The sequence below is a fragment of the Monodelphis domestica genome, chromosome 3 (assembly GCF_027887165.1).
Source record: "Monodelphis domestica isolate mMonDom1 chromosome 3, mMonDom1.pri, whole genome shotgun sequence".
Lineage (NCBI taxonomy): Eukaryota > Metazoa > Chordata > Mammalia > Didelphimorphia > Didelphidae > Monodelphis > Monodelphis domestica.
The window spans coordinates 219,167,762-219,192,935 of record NC_077229.1 but is presented as its reverse complement, the minus strand read 5'-3'; positions in this window follow the sequence as shown (position 1 = coordinate 219,192,935).

Below are 25,174 nucleotides of genomic sequence, written 5' to 3'. Positions count from 1 at the left end.
GTGAGTCCTCAGAGCCCTGAGGTTCCCGCTGCTGCTGTGGGCTCAGCACTCTGGGTTGGGTGGGGAATGGGTCCTGGGACCTTCTTTCTGTCTACCCCTTAGATCCGAGTGATCTAGGGTTCTGGCTTTTGGGGTGCGGTACCTTTTGATCCAGGTCCAGGAGGAGGTTTCCCCAGGTCCGTCCTGTTGTTCAGCTTGAATTTCAGTGGCCTAGGAGCACTCTGTTTGCGATCGGTAAGGAAGGGTTTCTGAGGTCTGAACTTTTGCTGCTTCTATGCCGCCATCTTCATATCCTTTTATATCCTTTAATGTCCCAATTTTTTCTTAAGAATGATTGTTCTAGGGACTTCCGGTTAAGATGGCGGCTTAGAGAAAGCTAAAGCTCAGATCTCCTGAAAACCCTTCCCGACCGATCTCAAACGATAAGCTCCTAAGGCGCCGAAATTCAAAACGATCAACAGCACAGACCCTGGGAACCCTCCTCCTGGACCTGGACCCGGATCAAAAGGTACGGCTCCCCTTAAAAGCCAGAACCCGAGATCACTCGGACCTCAGGGGTAGGAGCGCAGAGTCCAAGGCTCCCGGAAGCCGCCGCCCGGCCGGGCTCAGAGAGCAGAACCCTCAGGGCCTTCTACAGTCCCGGTGAAAGTTACTGCCTGGGGCTTCCGCTGCAGAGAGCTGGTCGAAACAACAGCAACCCTCAGGGCGGGCAAGACAGCCTCACGGGCTGGATCCTGCTATCCAAGTCTCAGTGAAAGTCCTTGCCCGGAGCTTGGGAAAGCTGCAGCCCATCCCCCCACAGGCCGACGAAACAGCCTCACGGCCAGCGATTCTGAAGGCAACTTCCGGAAAGCGAGCCGGGGGGAGAGTGTGGCCTCGTGGTCCGACCCTTCCATTCCAGTTCCAGTGAGGCATATTCAGTTTAACCCAGGGAAAGCTCATAGAACTATCTGCCCAGGACTAAAGCCTCTGAACACCAGACAGAGACAAGAAAAACTAATCCTCCACATTCAGAAATGGCAAACTCCACAGAACCACAGAAGCCCCAAAATACCAAGAAAAATAAGAAGAAAGGGGCGACTTTGGACACATTCTATGGAGCCAAAATACAAAATACAGAGCAGACAGAAGATAATATAAAAGAAAATGCTCCAAAACCTTCCAAAGGAAATGGAAACTCTCCACAAACCTATGAAGAATTTGAATCAGAAATGACCAAAAAGATGGAAGCCTTCTGGGAGGAAAAGTTGGAAATAATGCAAAAGAAATTCACGCATCTACAAAACCAGTTTGACCAAACTGTAAAAGAAAACCAGGCTTTAAAGGCCAGAATCAGGCAGCTGGAAGACAACGATCGTGAAAAAGAGCAAGAATCAATAAAGCAAAGCCAAAATACCAAGAAATTAGAAGAGAACATAAAATATCTCACCGACAAGGTGATAGATCTGGAAAATAGGGGGAGAAGGGATAATTTAAGAATAATTGGACTCCCAGAAAAGCCAGAAATAAACACCAAACTGGACATGGTGATACAAGATATAATCAAAGAAAATTGCCCAGAGATTCTAGAACAAGGGGGCAATACAGCCACTGACAGAGCTCACAGAACACCTTCTACACTAAACCCCCAAAAGACAACTCCCAGGAACGTAATTGCCAAATTCCAAAGCTATCAAACAAAAGAAAAAATCCTACAGGAAGCCAGAAAAAGACAATTTAGATATAAAGGAATGCCAATCAGGGTCACCCAAGACCTTGCAAGTTCTACTCTGAATGATCGTAAGGCATGGAACATGATCTTCAGAAAGGCAAGAGAGCTGGGTCTCCAACCAAGAATCAGCTACCCAGCAAAACTGACTATATACTTCCAAGGGAAAGTATGGGCATTCAACAAAATAGAAGACTTCCAACTTTTTGCAAAGAAAAGACCAGAGCTCTGTGGAAAGTTTGATACCGAAAATCAAAGAGCAAGGAATACCTGAAAAGGTAAATATTAAGGAAAGGGGAAAATGTTATCTTCTTCTTTTACTCAAACTCTCTTCTATAAGGACTACATTTATATCAACCTATGTATACTAACATGTGGGGAAAATGTAATGTATAAATAGGGGGTAAAGAAAGACCAAATAGAATAATCATTCTCACACAAAGATTCACATGGGAAGGGGAGGGGAAGAAAACTCCTATAAGAAGGAGAGGAAGAGAGGGGGGGGGGGGTTACTTAAACCTCAATCTCAGGGAAATCAGCTCTGAGAGGGAAAAGCATCCAGATCCATTGGGATCTTGAATTCTATCTTACCCAACAAGGGTAAGGAGAAGGGAAAACCAAGGGGGGGAGGGGGGGAGGGAGAACAAAAAGGGAGGGAAAGAGAGGGGGGAGGGGGAGGGAACAAAAAGGGAGGGACTAAAAAGGGAAACATCAAGGGAGGGGAAAAGGGGGACTGTTTCAAAGTAAATCACTGGACTAAAAGGTAGAGCCGAAGAAGAAAAGGTTAGAATTAGGGAAGGCAATCAAAATGCCAGGGAGTCCACAAATGACAGTCATAACTTTGAACGTGAATGGGATGAACTCACCCATAAAACGTAGACGAATAGCAGAATGGATTAGAATCCAAAACCCTACCATATGTTGTCTTCAAGAAACACACATGAGGCGGGTTGACACCCACAAGGTCAGAATTAAAGGATGGAGTAAGACCTTCTGGGCTTCAACTGATAGAAAGTAGGCAGGAGTGGTAATCATGATATCTGATAAAGCCAATGCAAAAATAGACCTGATCAAAAGGGATAGGGAAGGTAATTATATTTTGTTAAAAGGGACTATAGACAATGAGGAAATATCATTAATCAATATGTATGCACCAAATAATATAGCACCCAAATTTCTAATGGAGAAACTAGGAGAATTGAAGGAAGAAATAGACAATAAAACCATACTAGTGGGAGACTTAAACCAACCATTATCAAATTTAGATAAATCAAATCAAAAAATAAATAAGAAAGAGGTAAAAGAAGTGAATGAAATCTTAGAAAAATTAGAATTAATAGACATATGGAGAAAAATAAATAGGGATAAAAAGGAATACACCTTCTTCTCAGCACCACATGGCACATTCACAAAAATTGACCATACATTAGGTCACAGAAACATAGCACACAAATGCAGAAAAGCAGAAATAATGAATGCAGCCTTCTCAGATCACAAGGCAATAAAAATAATGATTAGTAATGGTACATGGAAAACCAAATCTAAAACCAATTGGAAATTAAACAATATGATACTCCAAAACCGTTTAGTTAAAGAAGAAATCATAAAAACAATTAATAATTTCATCGAGGAAAATGACAATGGCGAAACATCCTTTCAAACCTTTTGGGATGCAGCCAAAGCGGTAATCAGAGGTAAATTCATATCCCTGAATGCTTATATTAACAAACAAGGGAGAGCAGAGATCAATCAATTGGAAATGCAAATGAAAAAACTGGAAAGCGATCAAATTAAAAACCCCCAGCAGAAAACCAAATTAGAAATCCTAAAAATTAAGGGAGAAATTAATAAAATCGAAAGTGATAGAACTATTGATTTAATAAATGAGACAAGAAGCTGGTACTTTGAAAAAACAAACAAAATAGACAAGGTACTGGTCAATCTAGTTAAAAAAAGGAAGGAAGAAAAGCAAATTCACAGCATTAAAGATGAAAAGGGGGACAGCACCTCCAATGAGGAGGAAATTAAGGCAATCATTAGAAATTACTTTGCCCAATTATATGGCAATAAATACACCAATTTAGGAGAAATGGATGAATATATACAAAAATACAAACTGCCTAGACTAACAGAAGAGGAAATAGAATTCCTAAATAATCCCATATCAGAAATTGAAATCCAACAAGCCATCAAAGAACTTCCTAAGAAAAAGTCCCCAGGGCCTGATGGATTCACCTGTGAATTCTATCAAACATTCAGAGAACAGTTAATCCCAATACTATACAAACTATTTGACATAATAAGCAAAGAGGGAGTTCTACCAAACTCCTTTTACGACACAAACATGGTACTGATTCCAAAACCAGGCAGGTCAAAAACAGAGAAAGAAAACTATAGGCCAATCTCCCTAATGAATATAGATGCAAAAATCTTAAATAGGATACTAGCAAAAAGACTCCAGCAAGTGATCAGAAGGATCATTCACCATGATCAAGTAGGATTCATACCAGGGATGCAGGGCTGGTTCAACATTAGGAAAACCATCCACATAATTGACCACATCAACAAGCAAACTAGCAAGAATCACATGATTATTTCAATAGATGCAGAAAAAGCCTTTGATAAAATACAACACCCATTCCTATTAAAAACACTAGAAATCATAGGAATAGAAGGGTCATTCCTAAAAATAATAAACAGTATATATCTAAAACCAACAGCTAATATCATCTGCAATGGGGATAAACTAGATGCATTCCCAATAAGATCAGGAGTGAAACAAGGATGCCCATTATCACCTCTACTATTTGACATTGTACTAGAAACACTAGCAGTAGCAATTAGAGAAGATAAAGGAATTGAAGGCATCAAAATAGGCAAGGAGGAGACCAAGTTATCACTCTTTGCGGATGACATGATGGTCTACTTAAAGAATCCTAGAGATTCAACCAAAAAGCTAATTGAAATAATCAACAACTTTAGCAAAGTTGCAGGATACAAAATAAACCCACATAAATCATCAGCTTTTCTATATATCTCCAACACAGCTCAGCAGCAAGAACTAGAAAGAGAAATCCCATTCAAAATCACCTTAGACAAAATAAAATACCTAGGAATCTACCTCCCAAGACAAACACAGGAACTATATGAACACAACTACAAAACACTCGCCACACAACTAAAACTAGACTTGAACAAATGGAAAAACATTAACTGCTCATGGATAGGACGAGCCAATATAATAAAAATGACCATCCTACCCAAACTTATTTATCTATTTAGTGCCATACCCATTGAACTACCAAAATACTTCTTCACTGATTTAGAAAAAACCATAACAAAGTTCATTTGGAAGAACAAAAGATCAAGGATATCCAGGGAAATAATGAAAAAAAACACATATGATGGGGGCCTTGCAGTCCCTGACCTAAAACTATATTACAAAGCAGCAGTCATCAAAACAATTTGGTACTGGCTAAGAAACAGAAAGGAAGATCAGTGGAATAGACTGGGGGAAAGCGACCTCAGCAAGACAGTATACGATAAACCCAAAGATCCCAGCTTTTGGGACAAAAATCCACTATTCGATAAAAACTGCTGGGAAAATTGGAAGACAGTGTGGGAGAGACTAGGAATAGATCAACACCTCACACCCTACACCAAGATAAATTCAAAATGGGTGAGTGACTTAAACATAAAGAAGGAAACCATAAGTAAATTGGGTAAACACAGAATAGTATACATGTCAGACCTTTGGGAGGGGAAAGGCTTTAAAACCAAGCAAGATATAGAAAGAATCACAAAATGTAAAATAAATAATTTTGACTACATCAAACTAAAAAGCTTTTGTACAAACAAAACCAATATAACTAAAATCAGAAGGGAAACAACAAATTGGGAAAAAATCTTCATAGAAACCTCTGACAAAGGTTTAATTACTCATATTTATAAAGAGCTAAATCAATTGTACACAAAATCAAGCCATTCTCCAATTGATAAATGGGCAAGGGAAATGGATAGGCAGTTCTCAGATAAAGAAATCAAAACTATTAACAAGCACATGAAGAAGTGTTCTACATCTCTTATAATCAGAGAGATGCAAATCAAAACAACTCTGAGGTATCACCTCACACCTAGCAGATTGGCTAACATAACAGCAAAGGAAAGTAATGAATGCTGGAGGGGATGTGGCAAAATAGGGACATTAATTCATTGCTGGTGGAGCTGTGAACTGATCCAACCATTCTGGAGGGCAATTTGGAACTATGCCCAAAGGGTGCTAAAAGAATATCTACCCTTTGACCCAGCCATAGCACTGCTGGGTCTGTACCCCAAAGAGATAATGGACACAAAGACTTGTACAAAAATATTCATAGCTGCGCTCTTTGTAGTGGCCCAAAACTGGAAAATGAGGGGATGCCCATCAATTGGGGAATGGCTGAACAAACTGTGGTATATGTTGGTGATGGAGTACTATTGTGCTAAAAGGAATAATAAAGTGGAGAAGTTCCATGGAGACTGGAACAACCTCCAGGAAGTGATGCAGAGCGAGAGGAGCAGAACCAGGAGAACATTGTACACAGAGACAAACACACTGTGGTATCATCGAACGTAATGGACTTCTCCATTAGTGGTGGTGTAATGTCCCTGAACAACTTGCAGGGACCCAGGAGAAAAAAACACCATTCATAAGCAAAGGATAAACTATGGGAGTGGAAACACCGAGAAAAAGCAACTGCCTGAATACAGAGGTTGAGGGGACATGACAGAGGATAGACTCTAAATGAACACTCTAATGCAAATACTATCAACAAAGCAATGGGTTCAAATCAAGAAAACATCTAATGCCCAGTGGACTTACACGTCGGCTATGGGGGGTGGGGGGGGGGAGGAAAAGAAAATGATCTATGTCTTTAATGAATAATGCTTGGAAATGATCAAATAAAATATATTTAATAAAAAAAAAAGAATGATTGTTCTATTTACTATAATAATGAAAACATTTTTGAGAGTTACAAATAACATTTTCCCCATACATTAATATATAGAATTCGATCTAACTGTAGCCCTCAAAGAAGAAAATTTGCATTAAAAAAAGAAAAACAACATTTTTCTCCTTTTCCCTCTCTTTCATATTTACCTTTTCATGTTTCTCTTGGTCTTTGTGTTTGGATATCAAACTTTTTACTTCATTCTGGTCTTTTCCTTACAAATACTTGAAAATCTTCTAATTTGTCGAATGCCCCCTAATTTCCCCTGGAAGTATATGGTCAGTTTTGATGGACAGGTGATTCTTGGTTGAAGACCCAGTTCTCTTGCCTTTCTGAATATCCTGTTCCAGGCCTTGTGGTCTTTTAGTGCTGAAGCTGCCAAGTCTTATGTGATCCTGATTGGTGCTCCTTTGTATCTGAATTGTTTCTTTTTGGCTTCTGGTAGGATTTTTTCCCTTACCTTGAAAAATCTGGAATATGGCAATTACATTTCTGGGAGTTGTTTTTTGGGGGTTTAGTGTAGAGGGTGTTCTATGAACTCTTTCAATGTCTATTTTGTCTCCTGGTTCCAGAACTTCAGGGAAGTTTTCTAGGATGATCTCTTGTAGTATGGTGTCAAGATTTCTGTTCATTTCTGGCTTTTCAGGTAGCCCAATGATTCTCAAATTGTCTCTCCTTCTGTTTTCCTGATCTGTCACCTTGTCAGTGAGATATTTTATGCTTTCTTCTATTTTATCTGTCTTTTGACTTTGCTTTATTAATTCTTGCTGTTTTGCAAGATCATTGGTTTCCAGGTGCTCAATTCTGGTCCTTAAGGCTTGGTTTTCTGCTATAATCTTTTGGTTTTCTACTTTAACCTTTTGGTATTCAGCTATGATTTCTTCATTTTTTAACCATTTCCCACTTCTCTTTCCAGAAGGCTTCCATATTTTTTATGATAAGCTCCATTTGAGTCTCTTCCAGGGCTTGTGGACAATTTCTGTTTTGTTTTGTTTTGTTTTGTTTGTTTGTTTTTTGGTTTTGCCTTTGTTTGAATTTGGTCCAGTATTTTCTCTGTAGCCTGGGTTTTTCCTTCATAAAAGGTCTTGAGGGTCACAGCTTTCTTTTTAGATTTTTTGGAGGGATTTTGAGCCTGATTTTGAGCCATAAAAATGCATGATTAGCCATTTTTTCTGGATTTTTCCCTGACTAACCCTCTTTAGTCAGAAATCTGAGTCAGCTAGGCAACTTCTTTGTGTATGGATTTAGGGAGCAAGGATTTTGCCTGGGACAGGCTTTTGATTCTCCGCAGTCCTTTGCAGTTCTTCTTGGTGGCTCCCTCCCAGGGGTGCTCAAGTTCTGCATTTGCCTTCCTGCTTGGGTTTCTGGTCTGGCAGCTTTCAGGGGTAATTTCCTGGGGGGTCCTAATCAGCTCCCAAGGACCCATAAGTGTCCCCTGTTCACTCCAGGAACACTTCTTGCTCACTCCCTGGCTCAGGCATGCGTGCTGGCTCTGGGCACCTAAGGTCTGCACTCTCTCACGTGGCTGGGGTTTTCTGACTAGCTGCCTTCAGGGGTAGGTTCCCTGCTGTCCTAGTCAGCTCCCAAGGACCCGGAGGTGCCCCTTACTCACTTCAGTGGGGCTCCCCTTGCTCATCCTGGTTCTGGCTCTGTAGGTGGGGGTGGGAGAGGGTGGATCGGCTCGCGTTTTGGTGGAAGCCCTTTCACACTCTTATAGACTGGAAAATCCCCAATCCTACGCACCTTCAATGCTGCACCCCACTTTACATCTCCTCTGAAAATGATTCTTAAGGTCTTTTGGGGTAGTCCTTGTAGGTGTGTTGGGGAGAGTAAGTAAGCTGTGTTTAGCTTTCCGCCATGCTTACCGGGAAGTGTTGATTTCTCCTTTTAATCTTGAACTTTTTCCTTTTACTTTCTCTCCACACATGAATTTTGCTTTTATTAACCCCCCAACTTTCTCCTCCTTTATATTATTCTTTTCATCACCACTCCTTTTATTATCCCCCTTCTACTTCTTTATAAGATAAGATAGGATTCTATACCCCAATGAATTCATCTGTTCTTCCCTCTTGAACCAATTCCTATGAGAGGAAGGTTTTAGTATTACCCAACACCACCCTTTTACTGTCCTCCACTGCAATTGTTTTTTCCTCCCTGTACATGTTTATGTGATATCATTTATGCCATTTTTCCTCTCTTCCAATTTCTCTCAATGTAGTGTGAATCTTAAAAATTCTCAGACCCTACTTCAGAACACTTGGTTAAGACCATTCTGCATTTTAAACAATGAAGGGACTTAGTCAGGAAAGTGAGAACTCTACTGCACCCATACTTAAGCATACTTTAGGGGAAGATAAAGTTGTAAACTACTGAATAATGAAAAATACTTAACTCATACTTATAGTGAGGCAAAAGCCTTAAGCTAAGTCTATTTTTAGGAAGGTGTTAAGTACATATGAAAGTCAGGCAACTTGCAAACTTGCAAGTTGCAAAGAGGTGTGAACTTACTCAGATGTTTTAGTCTTCCCAAAAAAGTTTAGTCCACTCAGGTGTGAATTACTCAGAAGTTTTAGTCTACCCAGAGAAGTTGAGAACTAAATAAGGTGTGAAATGAGAATGGTCAGTCCTTTGGAAAAACATCTACTGTGATTGGTAGATGTGAGAACTTAGGGGAGGTGACATAGGAGAAAATTCTCTTTAAAAGGAGCTAAAAAGAGGTCTCTGAAAGATTCAGCTTGCCAAAGCTGGATTGGAGAGAGGCAGCTTGCCAGAACTGCCTTGAAGGGCTTGGTGGCTGAACTTAGTTCAGCTTGCCAAAGCTGAACTGGTGGGTCTCTCTGAATACTAGAATTTTGCTTGGGACAAATCTTGTGGTGAGTGGATAAAAGACTGACTGATCTCTCTATTAAGGCTTAAAAGCCTAGGATGGCCTATCTCTTTTCTCATTGTTTCCTCTTACTCTCTCTCTTTCATTAATTCCTTAATTTGTATTAATTAAAATTTGCATAACAAATCAGCTGACTTGGGTATATTTCATATTTGGGAATTTTCCCCTGGTGACCACTTTATATTTGATATAACTCAAGACAATATCTTGAGACCATATTTCCACGGTCACAATTTAAGGCAACCACTCTTTTATCTGTAACAATTTAAGCCAAACACTCATTTGATTGTTACAGTAGTCCTCTTTTTCACACCTTTTGGGTTTTTTAAAATATCATTCTAAATAGCCTAATACTATAGTCTCTATCTAAGTATTCTTCTTTTGACTACCATGATAATGCTAAAAATTTTAAGAGTAAAAAATATTATCTATCCATATAGTAATGGAAACAATGAAATCCTTATTTTTCCCCTCTTTTTGCTTCTCTTGAATTTTGTATTTGGACATCAAAATTCATGTTTAGGACTGATCTTTTCTTTAGGAATGTTTGAAAATAGTCTATTTTATTAAATTATCATATGTTCCCCTGAAAGAAGATAGTCAGTTTTGATGGGCAGGTGATTCTTGGTTGTAAACCCAGTTCCATTGTCTTCTGTAACATATCCCAAGTCTTCCTATTTTTTAACATAGAAGTTCTCTGATCCTGTATAACCCTGACTGGGACTCCATGATATTTGAATTGTTTCTTTCTGGCTACTTGCAGTATTTTGTCCTTGACCTAGAAACTCTCCAAATTGGCTATAACATTCCTGGGAGTTTGTCATGTGGGAATTTATTACAGGAGGTTATCTGTGGATGCTTTTAATTTCAACTATTTTACCCTTTTTCATGATTATCAGCACAGTTTTATTTGATAACTTCTTATAATATGATGTCTAGGCCTTTTTTATCATTTATCATCAAATAATTTTTAGATTGTGTTTTGAGATCTATTGTTTTTTCAATGAGATGTTTCATATTTTCTTCATTTTTTTCATCCTTTTGATTTTGTGTTATTGTTTCTTGATATCTCATGAAGTCATTAGCTTCTATTTGCCCTATTCTAATTTTTAAGGAATGATTTTCTTCCATGACCTTGTAATCCTCCTTTTCCATTTGATCAATTCTACTTTGTGTGGAACTCTTTACTTTTTAAACCTCTTTTTCTAGTAGGTCAACTTAGTTTATTAAAAGACTCTTTTCTTTATTTTATTTTTGTGCCTCTTTTTCCAGTTGACCAATTTTGTTTTTTAAGTATTTTTTTCTTTTTTCTTTACTTTCATTTTTCCCCATTTTTCTTCCACCTTTCTTATTTGATTTTTTAAATTCCTTTTTGAGCTCTTCCAGTGACCAGAGACCAATTACCATTTAAAATTTTTTTTTCATGTGGTTGCTTTGGTCTCACTGTTCCCTACTGAATGAGTGTCTTGCTCTTCTTTGTCTCTATAAAAATTTTCTATGATTAGGTATTAATTTTGCAGTTTTCTCATTTTCCCAGTAACTGGGAATTAAAAACTGTGGATTCTGCCTCCTCTGTTGATGACTTGTAACAGGATTTAGAGCACTGTGAATTATTTTGCTCATGGCCTAGGAGTTTCACTGTAGGCTTGAAAGGGCCAAGCCCTAAGGACTGCAGGACCTCATTGTGAACTGATGCCTGAGCTTGGAACTTCAAGGGGTGGGTATGGGGTGCTCTGCAATTGGCTTAGGCAGTGTCCTGGGATCCCAAAGTTGGCCTGTTCCCAGGCTCAGAATGCAACAGTGTAGGTGGGAGGTAGTTGGCCAGCACTCCTATGAGTGTAGTCTTACTTCCAATTCCCCCTTAATCCATGCAAATCATCTCTCTCGGCCTAACTTTTAAATTGCTTTCTGTAGGACAGCTCCCCCATTCTGTCTCCTCTTTGGATCTGTGATTTAATTCATTTTAAGATGCTATTTTCAGGTTGGTTTGGTAAGATTCTCAGAGAAGTTTCAACTTTTGCTGCTTTTCTGCATTTGATTTTTTTCTAAGTAAAGTGATTCTTAATTGCTTGCTTTCATTGACTCTCTCCTAAAATGATCTTTTATCTATTTTTATGTATACCTAACTCAGCTTGACCACAAATTCTTTATGGATTGGGATGATTTAATTTTCGTCTTTTTAGTCTCAGTTCCTACTACAATGCATAGCACATAGTAGGCACTTTAAATTTTTTTCTCGCTTGCTTGGTATGGCTTTATCCAGTCCTGCTATAATCCCAACCAGCTCTCCCTAAGTCAATCTCCAATTTTTCAATGCTCTTCCAAAGATTCTATCTTGATAAAGTTATCTTTTTGCATTATAAAATGATATTAGAAGAGCTAACTTCAAGTTCCATTATCACTAACAATTATAAGGCATAGAAGAAAGTACTGGTTTTAGAATCAGGCAACATGGGTTCAAATCCCTACTATAACATTCATTAAGTACCCAAAGCAAAATCATTTTTACTTCTATTAATCTGTTTCTGCCTGTATAAAACAAGAAAACAATGCATTCACTGCATTTCTCACAATAACCAAATTTCAAAATTGGATGGGACATTAGAGACTATCTAATTTGAATTTCATTCTGTTTCCACTTCCACAGTTTCTCTTCCAGTCTTAGTTCCTCTGTAGAGACTTCTTTGAGGAAAAGTGCCCACCAAACTTGCCCAGCTTAGCTCTTTACTCTGAACTCTTCTTCTATCTTAGCTCCTGTGCAGTACTTTCTCTCCTCACCCCTTCTTAGCTATTTTTTTCTGCATTCTCTTTCCCTCTTGGAATATAAGCTTCTTTTGGGCAAGAGTTGTATTTTACTTTGATTTTATTTGTATTCCCAAGTCTTAGCATAGTCCCTGACATAAGGCATGTTCTTAATAAATGCTTTTTCCAATCTTACCCATGCCACAACAAGGATTCCTCCTACAACAAGTTAAGAAGGGTTCAGTCAGTCTTTCTGTGAAGACTAGAAATTGCTTCTTATAATGACAGACTTTTTATTGTTCTATAGCTCTGATTATTAGGTAGAAAGCTAAGTGGCAGAATGGATTGAGGGTCCATCTACATGCCATAAGACTCATCTTCCAATGTTCAAAAGTCATCTGATTTGATACTAGGATCAAAACTTAATGTCTGCTCTTCACACCAACTAGAATCCATATTGAAGAAATTTCATATATAAGCTTACACATGGCAAAGACTTTCTCAATATGAAAGTGTGTTACTAAGCAAAGAAAATATCACTTTAAAATGTTGCCAACCATTAAATCTGGCAACCTTGATTCCAGATCTGTGTTTGTAGGGGAACCTATACATAATTGCCAGGAAACAAAATAATTAGTAGTAAAACCAAGAAAGGATTTAAAATACACTCCCCTCAAACAACCTGACATCGAAATGTATATAGGTGGTTCGAGCATGATAGTTAATAGGGAAAGGTACACTGGAGAAGCAGTAGTAACAGAAACAGAGATGTTATGGTATACATCCTTACAAAAGCATGTGAGCGCTCAAGGGGAAGAGCTAGTTGCTTTATTAAAAGCTTGTCAAATTGGGAAAGATAAAAGGGTCAATATTTATACAAATTCCTGGTATGTGTTCTCATTAATTCATGCAACAGCAGAAATTTGGAAACATAGAGGATTTTTGACAAGTGCAGGGAAAGAGATCACACATGCCAAAGTCATAATGCAACTTCTTGAGGCCATACAACTGCCCAAGGAAGTGGCAATAATCCACTGCAGATCACACACAGGGGCAAAAGATCATATATCCTTAGGAAACCATAAAGTCAACATTACAGCAAAATTTGGAGCTAGAGAAAGGCTTCTACACATATTGAATTTCTCACTAGTAGAACAGGAAAATCTAAGTAACACCTTCAATGAATGGGAAATTCAAACATAGATAAAGAACTTAGGGGCAAAAAAAAAAATAAGGGGCATATGGTTTTCACAACTAGGCAAGCCCATCCTGCCAAAAATATTATTCTCTCACATGTGCAATGCAATACATAGACAAGGACACTATGGCACCCAAGCCATGATCGATTCAGTGAGAAGATTTTGTACTGGACCAGGAATATCCTCTTATGCCATAAGAGTCTGTCAAAAATGTAAAATTTGTATGTAATTCAATCATGGAGTTTATAAGACCAATGGGTTAGGAGGTCATCCCTTAGCATATACTCCATTTGAATGCATACATGTAGATTTTATCAATATGCCAAAAGACAAAGGGTTTAAGTATTGCCTTATGATCATAAACAGACTGACTAGATGGCCAGAGGTTTTTCCTGCCAAAAAGAACAATGCAGTGTTTGTGGTCAAAATTCTATTAAAAGAAATCATACCCAGATTTGGAATTCCCACAAAATTGGACTCAGACCATGGGAGTCATTTCACTCAATCAATATTAAATGAAATTTATAAAAATCTAAGAATACAAGCAACATACCACACACTGTATCATCCCCAAAGTTCAGGGCATGTGGAGATATTAAATAAAGACATCAAAACATTAATAGGTAAATTTTGTGCAGAAATACACCTAAAACAGACAGACATTTTACCATTAGTTCTGTTCTATATTAGAACAAGACCCAGGGGAGATTCTCACATCTCTCCATTTGAGATGCTATACAGACACACAATTTGGCATGGAAGGACTTATAAACCAGCTTACTTGTAATAATAGGTGGAGATTGTCAATTAACAAAATATATGCAAGCTTTACAAACAAAAACAGCAGAGTTGCACGATACAACAAACAGTACCCCTGTATTACAATTTGCACAACATCAAACCAGGAGACACTGTAACAGACATAGAAGAAGAAGATAATTAGACAAAACATAGGGCTGAGAAATGAAAACAAAAACTGAAAAAAAATGATTAACATCAAAGAGTACACCACAAAAAAAGAAGAATGCCACATAATGTTCGAGACAAGAGCCCAGCAGTCAAACATGCCACAGCAACAAGAAGACAAGTTCCCAGCCAGAGGAAAAGATTTTAAAGTATTCCAGAGGAAAAGCATCACGAAAAGCTGCTAGAAAGAAGAAACAAAGAGATGTACAATTGAAAATCTGTTACCCTAAAAAAAGAATCACTTTTTCCAGGTTATACAAAATGTAAATATGTATATAGTTAGTTTCATAAGGTCTTAGGTAAATAGAAAAATCAATAGATATTTCTATTTGACTAACAGGATGTGAGAGCAATGTATATTATTGTATTATATGTAAATAGTCTGTGTAAATAATGTATATACTATAACTAGGTTATTAACATAGTGATAGGATCTGTAGATATTTAACAGTGTGTATATATGTTGTACATAAAATTAATTTATAGATTAGACTGGGGATTTAGGGAATAGTTATAATAAGTAGGGAATAGATTAGGAGTAAGTTAAGTTAAGCATAGCATAGACAGTTATACTTAGGAATAGACTTAAGCTGCATTTACAGATAAACTTTTAATTGTTTATTGTAAAACTGATGCTAAAATTGTGTTTAATGGAAATATATGTAGATAAAATATTTTGAAAATGATTATAGATAAATAAAATGGGAAAATGTTTCCATTAATTTAACTTAGCAAGAATAAGTAGCATTAGCATTAAGATTCAAATTTCTTTGTAATGGTTTTGTTGTCAAACATTTATTGTACTGAATTTATTGTCAAATGCCCAAACTACCCTTATCCAAAACTTTCCTGCAAAGAATTCCTTAGAGTAGATAAAGTTAGCATAGAATAGTGATAGAGTAATTGAGGAAAGTTTATTATTTTGGGGGAAGTAGTTAGAAAATAGATTTAGTAGCTTGTTAAATATAATAAATATAAGTGACCTTGGGAAGGTCACAACAAAAAAGGGAACAATTGTGGAAAGGAAAACTGAATCAAGCTCTGGATTTTCGGCCACTGAGGTGGAAAAGACAGCAGTTGGAATGTTAGAGTGAAGGTTGATGGACAGCAATGACAGTTGGTGGGGGGAGGGGTGACTTGGAGAGTGAAAGTTGCCCTTGAAGACTCTCTTTCCTGGACCTCAGATGGAAGGAGTGCTCTCTCCCTGTCTCTGGATAGAAGTACCTCTATTCCTGGATTTTCCCAACTGCATGTTCTACCTGGATTTCTGTGATCATATCACCAACAAAAGGATTTAAGGGGAATGGTTTTAACTGTAAGGTAGATCTTTAGGGGCATCATCCCAAAGAGTCAGGCCCAAGCTCTGAATGTCAGAATCCTTTCTTCTTCTTGCTCTCTTCTGCTAAAGACTTTGAACTTAAGAAAGCTAGCACAGATATAACATAGATAGGAATAAAAGAAACCCTCCACCAGCCTGAGAGGCCTGGCCTCAGCTCAAAAGCTGAGAAAAACTCAAACCCAATCTGGGGAAAAATATAGGGAACCCCTCTTCCCTCTACCCTGATATCTTCTTAATCTAAATGTGTTATTAAATTCATCTTTATTTAAATAACCCACAGTCAGAAAAGAGGAGAACTATCATTTCAGGTGGACATAGAGGGAGCAGAAACTAAGGACAGCAATTCAACCATAAATGGTCCTTATTGGACCCCTGCCAGGGGACCTTGGGGGAGGGGAGGCTTGTCCTTTAGGAGGGTCCCTGCTTGCCTGCTCTGGGAAGACATCCCCTCAGGCTATCATAGTTGGCCCATTTCTCAGGACCCTCATTTTTCAAAGAGCCTCTCAGCAGGGGGTACCTCTCTCCTTTTACCTCACCAGCATCTATATTCCTTCTACCCCTTCAAGTCCTCCATTCCCTGTTACAAAACCTTCCTTATCCCCTGTACTTCTTCAATCCTCTACAATTCCTTTAACTGTTACAATTCTGAGGTATTAGCTGGGTGATCCTGGGCAAGTTACTTAACCTACTTTCTTCAGTTTCCTCATCTTTCAAATGAGCTGGAGAAGGAAATGGTAAAACTCTCCAGGATCTTTGCCAAGAAAACCCAAACTGGGCTCTTGATAAGTAAAACACAACTAAAACAACAGAACAACAATTGTTAGGAAACATTTCCTTCTATCAAGTCTAAAGTTGACCTTTTTCTATTTCCATCTTCTTTGCTTACAAATGTAAGTTATTATTATTGAAATCCTATCTCTTCCATTTATTAGATATGTGGCCTCTGGGAAATGCCTAATTCTTTGAACCTCAGTTTGTTCATTTCTAAAATAAAGTGGTGAACTCCTATCAGTGCTAAATTCTGTGAATATTTGAGGATTTCTCTGTCTCAAATGGCAGGAATGAAAAGGCTAGCATTTCTGTAGTTGTCCTTCTTATGACTAAAGCCTCATTTGCTTGAGGCACTGATTGGAAATCAGGGTCATACTCACAAGATGATGCCCAGTTAGAGAGCCAGAATCTTTTGGAGGCCTTTGTGCAGTTTTAAATGCTTCCTCCCGTGTCATACTGGTCTGCACTGGCTCTTTCTGGAAGAAAGGGTAAACCCTATGGGTGAAAGATCAAATAACAATATTCACTTGTTCCTTGCCTTTTTATTCAAGTCTGCCAGCTGACATGGTCCTAGTTGTTGACAGCAGTCAATATGGGGTTCCTGGCATGTCCAGTTGGATGCTAGAGTATAGCTATTATCAAATTTGATTTCAGTTCAGTCATTAAAAATTGATTATTACCACTGTTGGCCAAATTTGAATCATTGACCAAGGAGAAGGATGTTCCAAGTCATAAATTTAAAATCTCAGTCCATATATACATATATGGAAATAATGCCCAATTCTTCTTCACTTTCTGGTACAGAGACAAAACAGAAATTAAAAACAAAAAAGTTAGAGGATTTTGCTGGGAAGGGAATGAGACAACAGCATTTTTCTCCATTCAAAACGCACTAGAAGGCCATGAATTTTCAGTTCCAGATCCAATTTAACTGAGCCTTTTGGGCTCTGAGTTTCATTTACTCCAGGCCAAACACAACTTCCTCAAGGCAAGGGGGGAAAATGCTTCAAGGGAGCAAAATATGTCCACATGAACTTTCTTGGACAGTAAGTAGATTCTAGTCTAATAAAACAATGTCAGTGCAATACCAGCATTTGAAATCTGTTGATTTGATTAATCTTGAAAATGTTTTTCAAAATCTTTCAGGTCCACAGAAAGTTGATCAGGTTAGCAAAGTCATAGGGTCTGCTCTCCCTTTATAGTTCTAATATATATCCCCATTTCTTTCTACTAATCTTCCCAACACTAAGCTCAGCACAGCTGCTGACCCTAAAACAATGCCAAGCTCATTCACCATTAATAAACTCCCTGCTACATTACTGAAAAACTTGAGGACTTGCCCATTTCTTTTGTCAATACAGAAATACCTGAGGTATTTGTTGACTGAAATGGAATGAGCAGAATGCCAGAATACTCAAATTTGTAGGATCCAGGAAGAAAATGGTTGAGGGCAGAAGATTAAAACCTAAACCTGGTGACTAGAGCCAGAAAATATAACACAATACATGCAATTCTCTTCTCTCTATTCACACAAAGCTCCCATTGACTTTACTTAAAAGCTCTAAGGAAGACAAAGACATAACGTGTTCACCCATCCTACTGGAATAGGGTGGCTTGACTTCCTTTTACTGCACAGAACCAAACAGGTTCAAGTGACTATGGCAGGTCAGCTACAAGTTATCCAGGAACAAGCAGTAATCCCAAAGAAATGGGTTCACTCTTTTAATGCATTGACATCTGAGTAGAGCTAACCCTTCAAGCTATGCTGTCCAGTTAGAGTTTAGCATAGAATTTTATGTGAGAAAAAAACTTAATTTTAGAAACTATTCAATTATGAATTATAACTAGTTGCTTCTGATTATGCTTGTTAATAACTAATCACTCTTCCTATGGAATCACTTTAAACTACATAATACTGATTAGAACTAATCTTAGGAATTAAATTATTGCTTTATTTAGGGCAGGATCTACTAAAATAGGGTAGAGGTCAAATTATTTCTTACACTAACAAAATACCTTTAACTTTGGCAAACGGTCATAAGAAAAGAATGGTGCTGGAAAAGATTGCAAGTAATATGTGTTCTTTAGGCTTAGGGGTCTGAATTTTTTTCATTCCCTCATCTTCCTTTCAATTAAATGCTTCTTGTGCAAAGAACCCGACCCCCACATCTTTCTAGTCTTTTGTGAGCTAATTGTTATTCAGTTCTTAGCACATAAAACATAGGAACTTTTCTGATCTTTCTGTTGCCATATAGGACTATTTGATGATAGGACTTGATCTATTTTGTGACTTTTTCAGTAGAGAGTTGTTGAGCAAATCACATATAATTATTAAAATATGATCTTATAAATCAATAGAATATCATATAGGAAAATGACAACTAAAGATGAGAAATTATAGATCACTTTTACCCAAGAGAAATATCTATGACCATCTCTTTTTTAAAAGTATTGGTTCATCTATGCCCAAAGGGCACTAAAAGACTGTCTGCCCTTTGATCTAGCCATAGCACTGCTGGGATTATACCCCAAAGTAATAAGGAAAAATACATGTACAAGAATATTCATAGCTGTGCTCTTTGTGGTGTCAAAAAATTGGAAAATGAGGGGATGCCCTTTGATTGGGGAGTGGCTGACCAAATTATGGTATATGTTGGTGATGGAATACTATTGTGCTTAAAGGAATAATGAACTGGAGGAATTCCATGTGAGCTGGAAGAACCTCCAGGAATTGATGCAGAACCAGGAGAACATTGTACACAGAGAATGACACACTGTGGCACAATTGAATGTAATGGACTTCTCAGTTCAGTTATCCTGAACAACTTGGAGTGAACTATGAGGAAGAACACTATCCACATCCAGAGGAAAAAGTGTGGGAGCATAAACACCTAAGAAAAACAACTGCTTGATTACATGGTTCAAGGGGAATATGATTGGGGATGTATACTCTAAATGATCACCGTAATACAAACATCAACAACATGGAAATAGGTTCTGATCAATGACACATGTAATACCCAGTGTAATTTGCATCAGCTATGAGAAGGTGTGGGTTGAGGGGAGGGAGGGAAAGAATATGATTCTTGTAACCAAGGAATAATGTTATAAATTGACCAAATAAAATTTTCAAAACAATAAAAGTGTTGGTTCTTTAAGTTTAGTATAATCTTTTCACTTTATAAGATGTACAAACAATATTCAATTATACATATGAAGTCATGCAAAAAATTTCCATATTAGCCATATTTAAAAAAAAATAACACAACAAAAGTAATTATTTTCTTCAGTGAGATTCTGTTCCTCTTTTTTCATTTGACCAATTCAGTTTTTTAAAAATTTCTTTTCTTCAGTGAAATTTTGTTACACCTTTACCAGTAAGCTAATTCTGTCTTTAAGATGTTATTTTCTTCAGTGCTTTTATGCCTCTTTTATCACTATTAATTCCCTTACAATAATTTTCTTATATCACTCATGTCTCTTCCCAATTTTTCCTCTATCACTCATGTCTTCCTTTAACACTTCTAGGAATTCTTTGTTGGGTTTGTGTCCAATTAATATTTTTCTTTGAGAATTTATTTGTAGCTATTTCCACATTATTTTCTTCTGAGATTATGTCTTCTCTACAACTATTTTATCGTCAAGTTCTTTAATTATTTTTCCAGCCTATTTCTTGACTTTGTTTCATATTAAAGTTTGACTCTACTCACCTAAGGGTGGGAAAGCACTATACCAAGCTTCATACTTTTTGTTGTTGCTGTTTTCAGAATTAGTTCTGGAAGTATACATTTTTTTTAGTGTGTTCACAGTGGTGTGTTCTGGTTTTACCCAAGGCCCTTGGTCCTCTGCAGCCTCTTTGCCTGTAAACTAAGACCAGGGCCCTACAATAAGATTGCCCATCAGCACCAATTGTATTCAGTGTCAGAAAACACTTAATTGTGATCTCTTTCTGACCATTTGTCTGACCCCATTACTATCTCTGGACTGAGATCTCCTGAAGCTGCTGTTGTGACTGCTATTGCTATCTTTAATTCACCATCTTAGTTCCTTCTCCTAGATTTAAAATATAATTGGGGAAATGTCTAATAAAATAAATAAAAATACAATAAAACATGGATAACATTAATTTGTGGTTTTCTAAGTCAATAGGGTTGCATAGATGCTTTTCTATTTAAATTTGACATCACTCCTCAAGCCCTTATCTTTTTAAAATCCCATATATTTCTATGTCTTCTTCAAGAATAAAATGACTTTGTCAAATACTTTGCTAAAATGTGAATAAATTAAGTCTAATAGATTATTCTTATCAAAAGGCAAATTACCTCTATTTAAAAATGAAAACGATATGGTTAGAGCATGGCCAGTTTTTTAATGAAGCCATGCTTATCACTTATAAATACTGTTTCCATTTCTAGATATTCCCTAACCATCCCTTTAATGAAATATTCTAGAATTTTTAAAATAATTGAAGGCAAACTTACTAGTCTATAGTTGTTTTTTTTTTAATGATGCATTTATCCTCCTCCCAGTCTCCTTATTTCCTATGTACTTTATAAATGTTTTGTCATTTTTGTCCTTATAACAATCCTAGGAGGCAATTAAAGGTGAAGAAACTTTAGAGGAATTAAGTGATTTGCCCAGGGTCCCAGAACTTAGTAAAGTATCTGAGATTATATTTGAACTCAGGTCTTCATGACTCCAAGGCCAACTCTCTATCCATTGTTCCACCCAGAAAAATGGATAAATAACATGTGGAAGGTCTGAGTGCTGTTCTCATATATGTATTTGTTTTTTGTTTGTTTTATTGATGTATTTTGTTTTAATATTACAAATGTTTATAGAATACTCCTATTACATAAGATCTTTTGTAACAAAGTAAAAAGACTAAGTAAAACTAATAATATAGTGACTTCATCTGAAAGTGCATGTGGCATTTTAGCAGTATAATCCTTTCCACTTTCTATTTTTAAATAATTAAAATGAATCTATTTTCTCTCCTTCCATGCCTTAGGTAAAAAAAAAATAGAAAAGGAAACAAAATAAATTCCCTGAAGGGCTATATATGATAACATATACATCTCATTCTGCCCCCTAAATATGTCATACTACAATTTTTTTTTTGTTTACAAAACTTAGTGGATATTTCTCCAATACTTTGAGTGTATCCTCTATGGAGGAGAACATATGCTAAAATCTCACAGCATGAGAAAGTATACACTTTTGGAGAAATTACTTCTCCATCCCCCAACTTTTTTCCAATACCACACTCTTAAAACCTTTGACCCATTATAGTATTTGGAGCATTCAAATGGCTGGAGCATAAATAATCATCATTTCATATCCCTCATAAATAGAACATATGTTTCAGATTGAACAATGTGGGGCATAATTCCTAGTTCTTCAGAACTATGATATATCTGTGATCTCATCAAGGCAGGTATTTCCTACCAGCAATTCTGACCACAATGAGCCATTGGAGAAACATTTTGTGGACTCCTTAATCGTCATCCTATTCGAATACTTTGAAAGGTCTGTGATCATAACAGTATACATATGTCCATATATCTTCTAGTCTTGTAGATTGCAGTCCTCTGTTCTCTCATCCTACGTATGTTCAATCTTTATTTTCCAATAAATCTTCCATAGTGAATCTTCTGAATGTATTAGAGTATTATCTTTTGTTCTTTTAGTATCTGAGAAAAGGAAACCAATGGAAAATTCTGACAGTTGAACTATTGTCCCCTCTTCCTAGTTCTTGTCTAGAATCCACTCCTCTTTCAGACATATATAGGATATCTCAAAAATTTTAGTTAATAATTTTAATAGTCTAAAATTACACTAAGACTTTTCAGATACCTTCTATGTGCATGTTTGTACACACATGCACATGTGTGTATTTTTGATAATATATATTTTAATTCCTTTTTCCATTCAAGCTAACAGTGATAATATGTTGCAAGTTAATCATGTGCACCATGCATCCTTCCATCAGTTGCTGTATGGGTTATTTGTAATTTTCACTCTAAGAAGATTTCGGTGTCTCCAGATTGTGGTAGGCAGACTATTGAAGTGAGAGAAATGACCTTTATGACAATGACCAGTTTCCTGAAAAGAACTCCAATCCTTTTTCTTTTGTACTTTTGTTTTGTTTTGTTTTTTACATTTCACTTGAAAGAACTGTGATGGCCAAAATTTAATTCATCCCAATATCCCCCTGCTTCTCCTTTCTGGCCCAAGATAATTATCCATCTCTAGCGTTTGTCCAAGCTAAATAAAATAATGGAGCAACCTAACAACTTTCCTTTCTTGCTTGAATATGGCCAATATATATTTAATTCATTTTATTTTCCTAGTAAATATGTTCAGACTAGTCTCTTTCATGTAACTCAGTAGTATTCTGAAAATATTCTAAAATTATTTTCTTGAGTTTTGTAAATACATTATTAAAAACAGTAAATGGCAAACAGCATAGTGGACACTCCTTAATAAGATCTCTGTCACACTCTGATCATACTGATCATTGGAGACATGGGATAAGTAGCAATCATACTTCTTAAATCAGGATCTTATCTTTAATAAATCAGGAGAGTTAAAGGAAAATGGTTGGCTAAGGCAAAGCAGATCTATTTCTGATGGAGTCCACCTCAATATAGAGGTGAAGAGATAAAATTGTTGGAGAAAATGGGCATGGATGGGGCTGCAGGCATGGCTGATCATCATAGATTTGTGGAGCCCTAGGCTTATCATTCTCATAATGTATTGTTATATGTGCTTTTCAACTTTCTTTCTTTAGTACTTGCATGCTTTAGCTGAGATATTTTATTCACCTTATTAGGTATATATGTTTGTTTCTGGTCATGCTACCTTCTACCTAGAAATTATTTAATTAATTAATTCAGGTAAAAAAGAATTTATTGAGGGCTTACTTTGTGCCAGTCACTCTGTGAGGTGATAGGGATACAAAATACAAACTCTCCTAAAAGTAGCCTACTATTTGGTTTGGATAAATGTACACAAATCAATCCAAAACACATCAAAGAAAATACAAATACATTTGAGAAAATATAAGAAAATATAAAAAAAAATTCTTGGTAGGAGGAAGCACAAACAATTGAGAGAATGAAAAAAAGTTTTCATCTAAGAACCGGCACTTGAGCTGATCCTTGAAAGGATTTAGATGTTCTAAGAGAGGGAGGTAGCAAAAGTGGGAGATAGAATGTCAATACAGTGAGCATCAAGTAGGTCAGTTTTCTTAGAGAACAGAATGTGTGAGACAGAGAAATATTAAATCAATCTAGAGAGATGGATTGGATTATGATTGTAAATGCCAATTAAAGAAATTTTAATTTTATCCTAAAAGTGATTCCCCATGCAGGGGGAGCCACTGAAGCTTCTTGAGTAGAGGTGGCAAAGCTTTGGAGTCTTGCAATAATTTAAGTATCCTTTATTGCTGATTAATATAATTCCCCACACAAAGTAATCCATTCCCCAGTTCCTCTTGGATTGAATTGGATTTAAAAGAAAATTAACTTCAGGTAAAAATAATGATTTGAGGGTATATCTCCCCCAAAGGTTTGGATATTGAAAGAAAAAATAAAGCTCTTGACCAATTCCTTTAACTAGAGTTACTGTGTGTCACCCTAGTGACCAAGGACTGCTGAGCAAAGATGTAGGTTTTTTCTTTCCTTTATTTTTTTTTTAAAAAGAATGTGCAGCATGTCAAGTGATTCAGAGAGTAAACAGACTCAGGAAGGGCAAATATACAGGACCTAGAGGCTGCACAATAGGCTGACCTCCTCCTCAACCTCTTCCCCTCCCCTTTCTTTAAGTATATGAAGGCAGTAACAGTAAAAGCAGTCAAAGAAATAATAAATGAAAGCTGAACCTCTGTAAGTGCCTTGGAGTTTTCAGGGGCCGACGACCCTCCATATCTTGGTGCATCAAAGAGCAAAGGGTAAAGGTGGGGAGGTGGAAAAAGGAACAAGACAGGACGAGAAAAAAGAATATTTACTGGACTGCTGGAGATCTGGTTACCAGCTTGAAAAACAGCAACAGATGTACTGTGTGATTATCAAAAAAAAAAAAAAGCCTTTTCAAATAATTTAATCTGCAGGTTAGTGTGTCATATAGATTCGTTATTAATTCCCAAAGGTCAGGCAACGGGATAATTTGTTTCCTCGGAGGTGCAGAGATGGAAGACACACTATCTATGAATTGCTACTAAGGAGTACTGGGGTAGGAAGCAACATTACCTACGATATTATCGAGCTATTGTCTTCTGCAGAATATCCCACTTCAGTCTCCAGCCAAATGAAAAGAGAAATGGACCCAGGGGATTATAAACAAACTGCTGTAGCTTGAAGCCTCCTACTCCAACGTCTAATCCAGCCCAGGCTGGAGGTCTGTGTGATCAGGCTCTGTTAGAGATCCTCCCTCGAATGTGAAAAGAATTAGTGGAGGTGAAATCACCAAGCCGGCAAGTCCTGTCTTTTCTCCCGGAGGAGTGAAATCAGGCCAAGAGGACATAAAAAACCCTAAAGTTTCCTTCAGAGTTGCAGGTTTCGGAGCCAA